Here is a 6,101-nt window from a genome sequence, read left to right on the forward strand (position 1 = left end):
CTTAAACAAATCATAAACTAAGTTCCATTACTCGAAAACTTACCTCGGATGTTGTCGAACGACTCCAACGGCTATTCAATTACTTTTTCCTTCCCTTTATCGGATTTAGTTCCCCTTTGCTCTTGAGCTTAATTTAACAAATAAATTGATTTAATCATCTTGAACATCGAGAGAAATTCAAGGTACTTAGCCCATATATATATATCAGACATTAGAGTCATATATATGAAATCATGAATCAAATTCAACATATTAGCTAATATTCTCCTTTAGCCGATTATCTAAGTCAAGATAGATCATCAATATGCTTACCTATAGCCGAATGTGCAACATCAATCTATCACTATCATCTACATACTTAATCAAAGGCCGAATACACCTATTCCAACATGATATCATTCCTATTTCATTTAACACTTAACATTTACCACATATCAATTAACCAATTTTTTATAATTACAAAACTCTTCATCTATTCATGCTCTCATATTCGGTCATCCCTACCTATACTAACCATACAACTACATAATTCTAAGTTTAAACACAATTACAACATTCTAGTACCATGGCGAATACTTCATGAAGTTGCTAAGACCCATCCTTTTCTAATTCTCACACACCTCACATCCAATCCTTTTTGTTAAGCACTCAAACTCAATCATCTTCAAGCCTCATTACCACAACATCAAACACCAACTAAGGAAGGCAACTTCCATGGCCGAGTATCATCTCCCTCAAATAGCAAAAATTTAAACCATGGGCTAGGTAGAATTCAAACTAACAACTAAAAGTATGCATGAGTTTTATGGAATAATCATCAAACATACCTCTTCCTAAACATCAACCAACCGAACATGAAGCAAGAGAATCCTCTTCTTCTTCCTTCCTCAAGTCACGGCAATGGAGGAGCATGGATGAAACAACTTTGTTTTCATCACCCCTCCCTTTTCATTACTTTATTACTAACCTTTTATTTTATTATTTTTAACACAACACATTAACACAAAATGTTTATAATATGTTTTAACCCATTGCATGGCCGGCCACTATCTAAAACTTGGGTAATTTGACATGCAAACCCATCATTTATACAACATGCATTAATAGGTCCTTATAGATTAACCTATCACATTTCAAAAGTGTCACACATAAGTCCTATTAACTAAATTCACATGCAATCGACTAAATCGAAGCTTAAAACTTTCACACATTCATATTCACATATTTTAGACAATAAATATCATATTCAAATACTTTGGTGACTCGGTTTAGCGGTCCCGAAACCGCTTTTCGACTAGGGTCAATTTAGGGTTGTCACAACTCTCCCCCACTTACGAAATTTTCGTCCTCGAAAATCTTACCGGTAAATAGGTTTGGGTATCGTTCTTTCATAGAGTTCTCGGTTTCCCAAGTAGCTTCTTCGATCCCGTGTTTGAGCCATAACACCTTTACTAACAGAACCCTTTTGTTTCGCAACTCTTTCACTTCACGGGCTAGGATACGAATCGGTTCTTCTTCATAACTCATATCGGCTTGAATTTCAACCTCGGAGGATTTATTATATGCGAAGGATCGGATCAGTAACGTCAAGCATCGAAACATGAAAACGTTAGAATCTTCTCGAGATCGGGTAAAATCAATCTATATGCCACTGGAATAACTCGTTCGGATATTTCATACGGCCCTATGAACCTCGGACTCAGTTTGCCCTTACGGCCAAATCTGAGTATCTTTTCCAAGGTGAAACTTTAAGAAATACTTTGTCTCCCACGATACTCAATATCTCTTCGTTTTAAATCCACAGACGACTTCTCGACGATCCGATGTCGCCTTCAGACTTTCGCGAATTATTTTACTTTCGCTCGGATCTTTAATCAAATCAACTCCGAAAATTTTACTTTCACCGAGCTCATCCAAAACAATGGTGTACGGCATTTACGACCGTACAAAAGCCTCGTAAGGTGCCATCTTAATACTTGATTGAAAACTATTGTTGTGCGAATTCAATCAAAGGTAAATACCGCTCCCATGAACCACTAAACTCAAGGATGCAACATCTCAACATATCCTCGAGTATCCGAATTATCCGCTCGGATTGACCATCATCAGGATGAAAAGCGGTGCTAAAATGCAACTTGGTACCCAAAGCTTCTTGCAATTTCTTCCAAAATCGCGAGGTGAATCTCGGATCTCTATCCGACACAATAGAATTAGGTACCCCGTGTAATCTTACAATCTGAGAAACATACAATTCAGCTAGTTTATCCAATGAAAAATCCATACGTACGGGGATAAAGTGAGCCGACTTAGTCAGTCTATCAACAACAACCCAAATCGCATCTTTCTTACTTGCCGACAATCGCAACCTAGATACAAAATCCATCGTGACTCGATCCCATTTCCATTCAGGTATCATGATCGGCTGAAGTAAACCTGTAGGCACTTGATGTTCCGCTTTCACTTGTTGACATATTAAACACTTCGAAACAAAATCGAAAATGTCTCGTTTCATACCATGCCACCAAAACTGACGTCTCAGATCGTTGTACATTTTCGTACTCCCCGGGTGAATTGACATTCGGCTACAATGAGCTTCGTTCAGAATCATCGAAATAAGTTTTGAATTTCTTGGAACACACAAACGGCTTCGGAACCTCAAACAATCGTCATTTTCAATTTGAAACTCTGATTCCATATTAAAAACACATTCAGCCCGTTTTGCAACCAATTCATCATCGACTTTCTGAGCTTCACGAATTTGATGAATCAACAATGGTTTGGCCTTTAATTCAGCTACTAACACATTGTCGGATAGAACAGTGGTGTACATTCATCGTCAGTAAGGAAACAAAGATTTACGACTTAAAGCATCCGCAACCACATTAGCCTTTCCCGGGTGATAGTCAATGACGAGCTCATAATCTTTCAATAACTCAAGCCAACGCCTTTGTCGCAGATCCAAGTCTCTTTGAGTCATCAAATATTTGAGACTTTTGTGATCCGAATATACATGACACTTCTCACCAAATAAGTAATGTCGCCATATTTTCAAGGCGAATACAATGGCAGCCAGTTCGAGATCATTGGTTGGATAATTTTTCTCATGTGGCTTCAATTGTCTCGACGCATAAGCTACAACTCGACCTTCTTGCATCAATACACAACCAAACCCAAGTGAGGATGCATCACTGTAAATAACAAATTTCTTGCCTGATTCGAGCTTCAGTCAAATAAGTTTTCAATTGATCAAAACTTTTCTGACATTTTTCTGTCCATTCAAACTTAACATCTTTCTGAAGTAGTTTCGTTATTGGTGTGGCTATCATCGAGAAACCCTTTACAAATCGTCTGTAGTAACCGGCAAGTCCCAAAAATCTCCGAACCTCAGTAATATTTCTAGGAGGCTTCCAGTTAAGTATGGCTGAAATTTTGCTCGGATCAACTCGAATACCCAATGCAGATACCACATGCCCCAAAAAGCTAACTTCTCTCAACCAGAACTCACATTTACTGAACTTAGCATATAACTGCTTATCCCGTAGAACCTGCAACACTAATCTCAGGTGCTCAGCATGTTCGGTTTCATTTTCTGAATAGACCAAAATATCATCGATAAACACAACTAAAAACCGATCCAAATACGGTCTGAAGATCCGATTCATCAAATCCATAAATACCGCCGGGGCATTAGTGAGCCCAAACGGCATCACTAAAAACTCGTAGTGACCGTATCTCGCTCGAAAGCGGTTTGGGTATATCCGAATCTCGAATTCATGAATCGATAATAACTCGATCTCAAATCTATCTTTGAAAACACTGAGGCTCCCTTTAGTTGATCAAACAAATCATCAATACGCGGTAACGGATATTTATTCTTTATTGTCGCTTTATTCAGCTGACGATAGTCGATGCACAACCTCATGGTTCCGTCCTTCTTTTTCACAAACAATACTGGTGCACCCCACGGCGAGAAACTCGGTCGAGCGAAACCTCTATCCATCAACTCTTGCAACTGAGTTTTCAATTCTTTCAATTCCATTGGTGCCATACGATACGGAGCTATCGAAATCGGTGTAGTCCTAGGTACAAGTTCGATGCCAAACTCTACCTCCCGAACAGGTGGTAACCCCGGTAATTCTTCGGGAAAAACATCCGTATATTCACAAACCACTGGTACCGATTCAAGTCTCTTTTCTGACTCTTTATTATCGAGTACGTATGCAAGGTACGCTTCACACCCCTTTCTCACATATTTTTGAGCTAACATCGAGGATATTATTGTTGGCAATCCATTCGAAACAGTAGACTCAACTCGGATTATCTCATCATTTGCACACCTCAAATCAATAGTCTTACTTTTGCAATTCACAACTGCATCATGTACGCTCAACCAATCCAAACCGAGAATAACATCAAATTCATCAAACGGTAAAAGCATCAAATAGGCCGGAAAACAGGAACCTCGGATTACTAGGGGACATTTCTTACACACTTTGTCAACAAGTACATAACGACCCAAAGGATTCGACACTCTAATAACGAACTCAGTAGACTCAACAGGTAAAGTCTTACTGGATGCTAAAGTCGCACATACATAAGAATGAGTAGACCCAGGGTCAATCAAAGCAATCACATTAGTATCAAAGAGAGTGAAAGTACCGGTAATAACATCAGGCGAAGAAGCATCCTCGCGCGCACGCATAAAGATAAGCTCTAGTAGGAGCACGAGCCTCAGATCTGGTTGTAGCATCTCTAGATCCTCTCTGACCGCCACTAGGATTTCTCGTATTTCGAGATAGTCTACCTCGAGCAGTAGTAGCACCCGGTTTCCCACTCTGATTTACATTCTGCTCGCATAATCTCGGGCAATCTTTAATAAAGTGGTCAACTGATCCGCACTTGTAACAGAGCGGTCATGGAATCTACAACTCTCCGAATGCCATTTACCACAATCGGCACTCTGCTCGTCTCGACGATCATTTCCAACATCTGGCGATCAAGTGACTCGTACTACTCACGGGGTCGATCACGATCTCGCCTAGAAAAGCCCGAAGTGTCTCTAGATCGGCCTAAATCATCTCTAAATTTCTTCGATGACTGTTGAAAGGGCTTTCCCGAAGATCTCTTACGAAACTCCTTTGCCCCCTTATCAGCTTTTCTTTTCTCCTTATTGCGCTCTTCGGCTTTGCAAGCTCGCTCGACAAGTACCACAAATTCTCTGATTTCTAAAATGCCAACATACAGCTTTATATCATTGTTCCGTCCATCTTCAAAACGTTTACACATCACAGCTTCTGAAGAAATGCATTCTCGCGCGTACCGGCTAAGCCTTACAAACTTTCGTTCATAGTCAGTAACCGACATGGAACCTTGTTTAAGTTCAAGAAATTCTTTCCGTTTTTGATCAATGAATCTCTGGCTGATATACTTTTTTCGAAACTCGGTTTGGAAAAACTCCCAAGTTACTTGCTCTCTGGGCACAACAGAAATCAACGTATTCCACCAATAGTACGCGGAATCACGTAGCAAGGAGATAGTACACTTTAGGCATTCATCGGGTGTGCAAGATAGTTCATTAAGTACCTGAATAGTGTTGTCCAACCAAAATTCAGCTTGCTCGGCATCGTCGTTGTCAGTAGCTTTAAATTCAAGAGCCCGTGTTTTCGGATTCTATCAACTGGGGCTTATTTAACCTTATCTCGTCGATTCACGGAGGTATCGCATGTGCAGGGTTGTATTAGTCGGGAATGGGGTTGTGGAATAGCCAGATTAGTTCGAATGTATTGGTTGAACCAATCATTCATCACGCTATAAAAGCCTATCTAGCTTCATCATTCGATTACTAGCAATAGGTTGAGAGTCCACCGTACCGTCCCTTGTGCGGAGCAAAGCTACACTCTCAAGATCATCACTACCGCTTCGCTTTGGATCGGGATCCATTACTATATACAAACACATTTTTAACTGTCAGAAATCACCACACTATCAAATAGACACACAATGGCATGTATAGCTAGACCCGAACATATTACGGTAGTCCTAGAATCGACTAAACCGTAGCTCTGATACCAATAAAATTGTAACGCCCCATACCCGAGACC

Source organism: Gossypium arboreum, chromosome 13 (genome assembly GCF_025698485.1).
Source record: "Gossypium arboreum isolate Shixiya-1 chromosome 13, ASM2569848v2, whole genome shotgun sequence".
NCBI classification, from domain to species: domain Eukaryota; kingdom Viridiplantae; phylum Streptophyta; class Magnoliopsida; order Malvales; family Malvaceae; genus Gossypium; species Gossypium arboreum.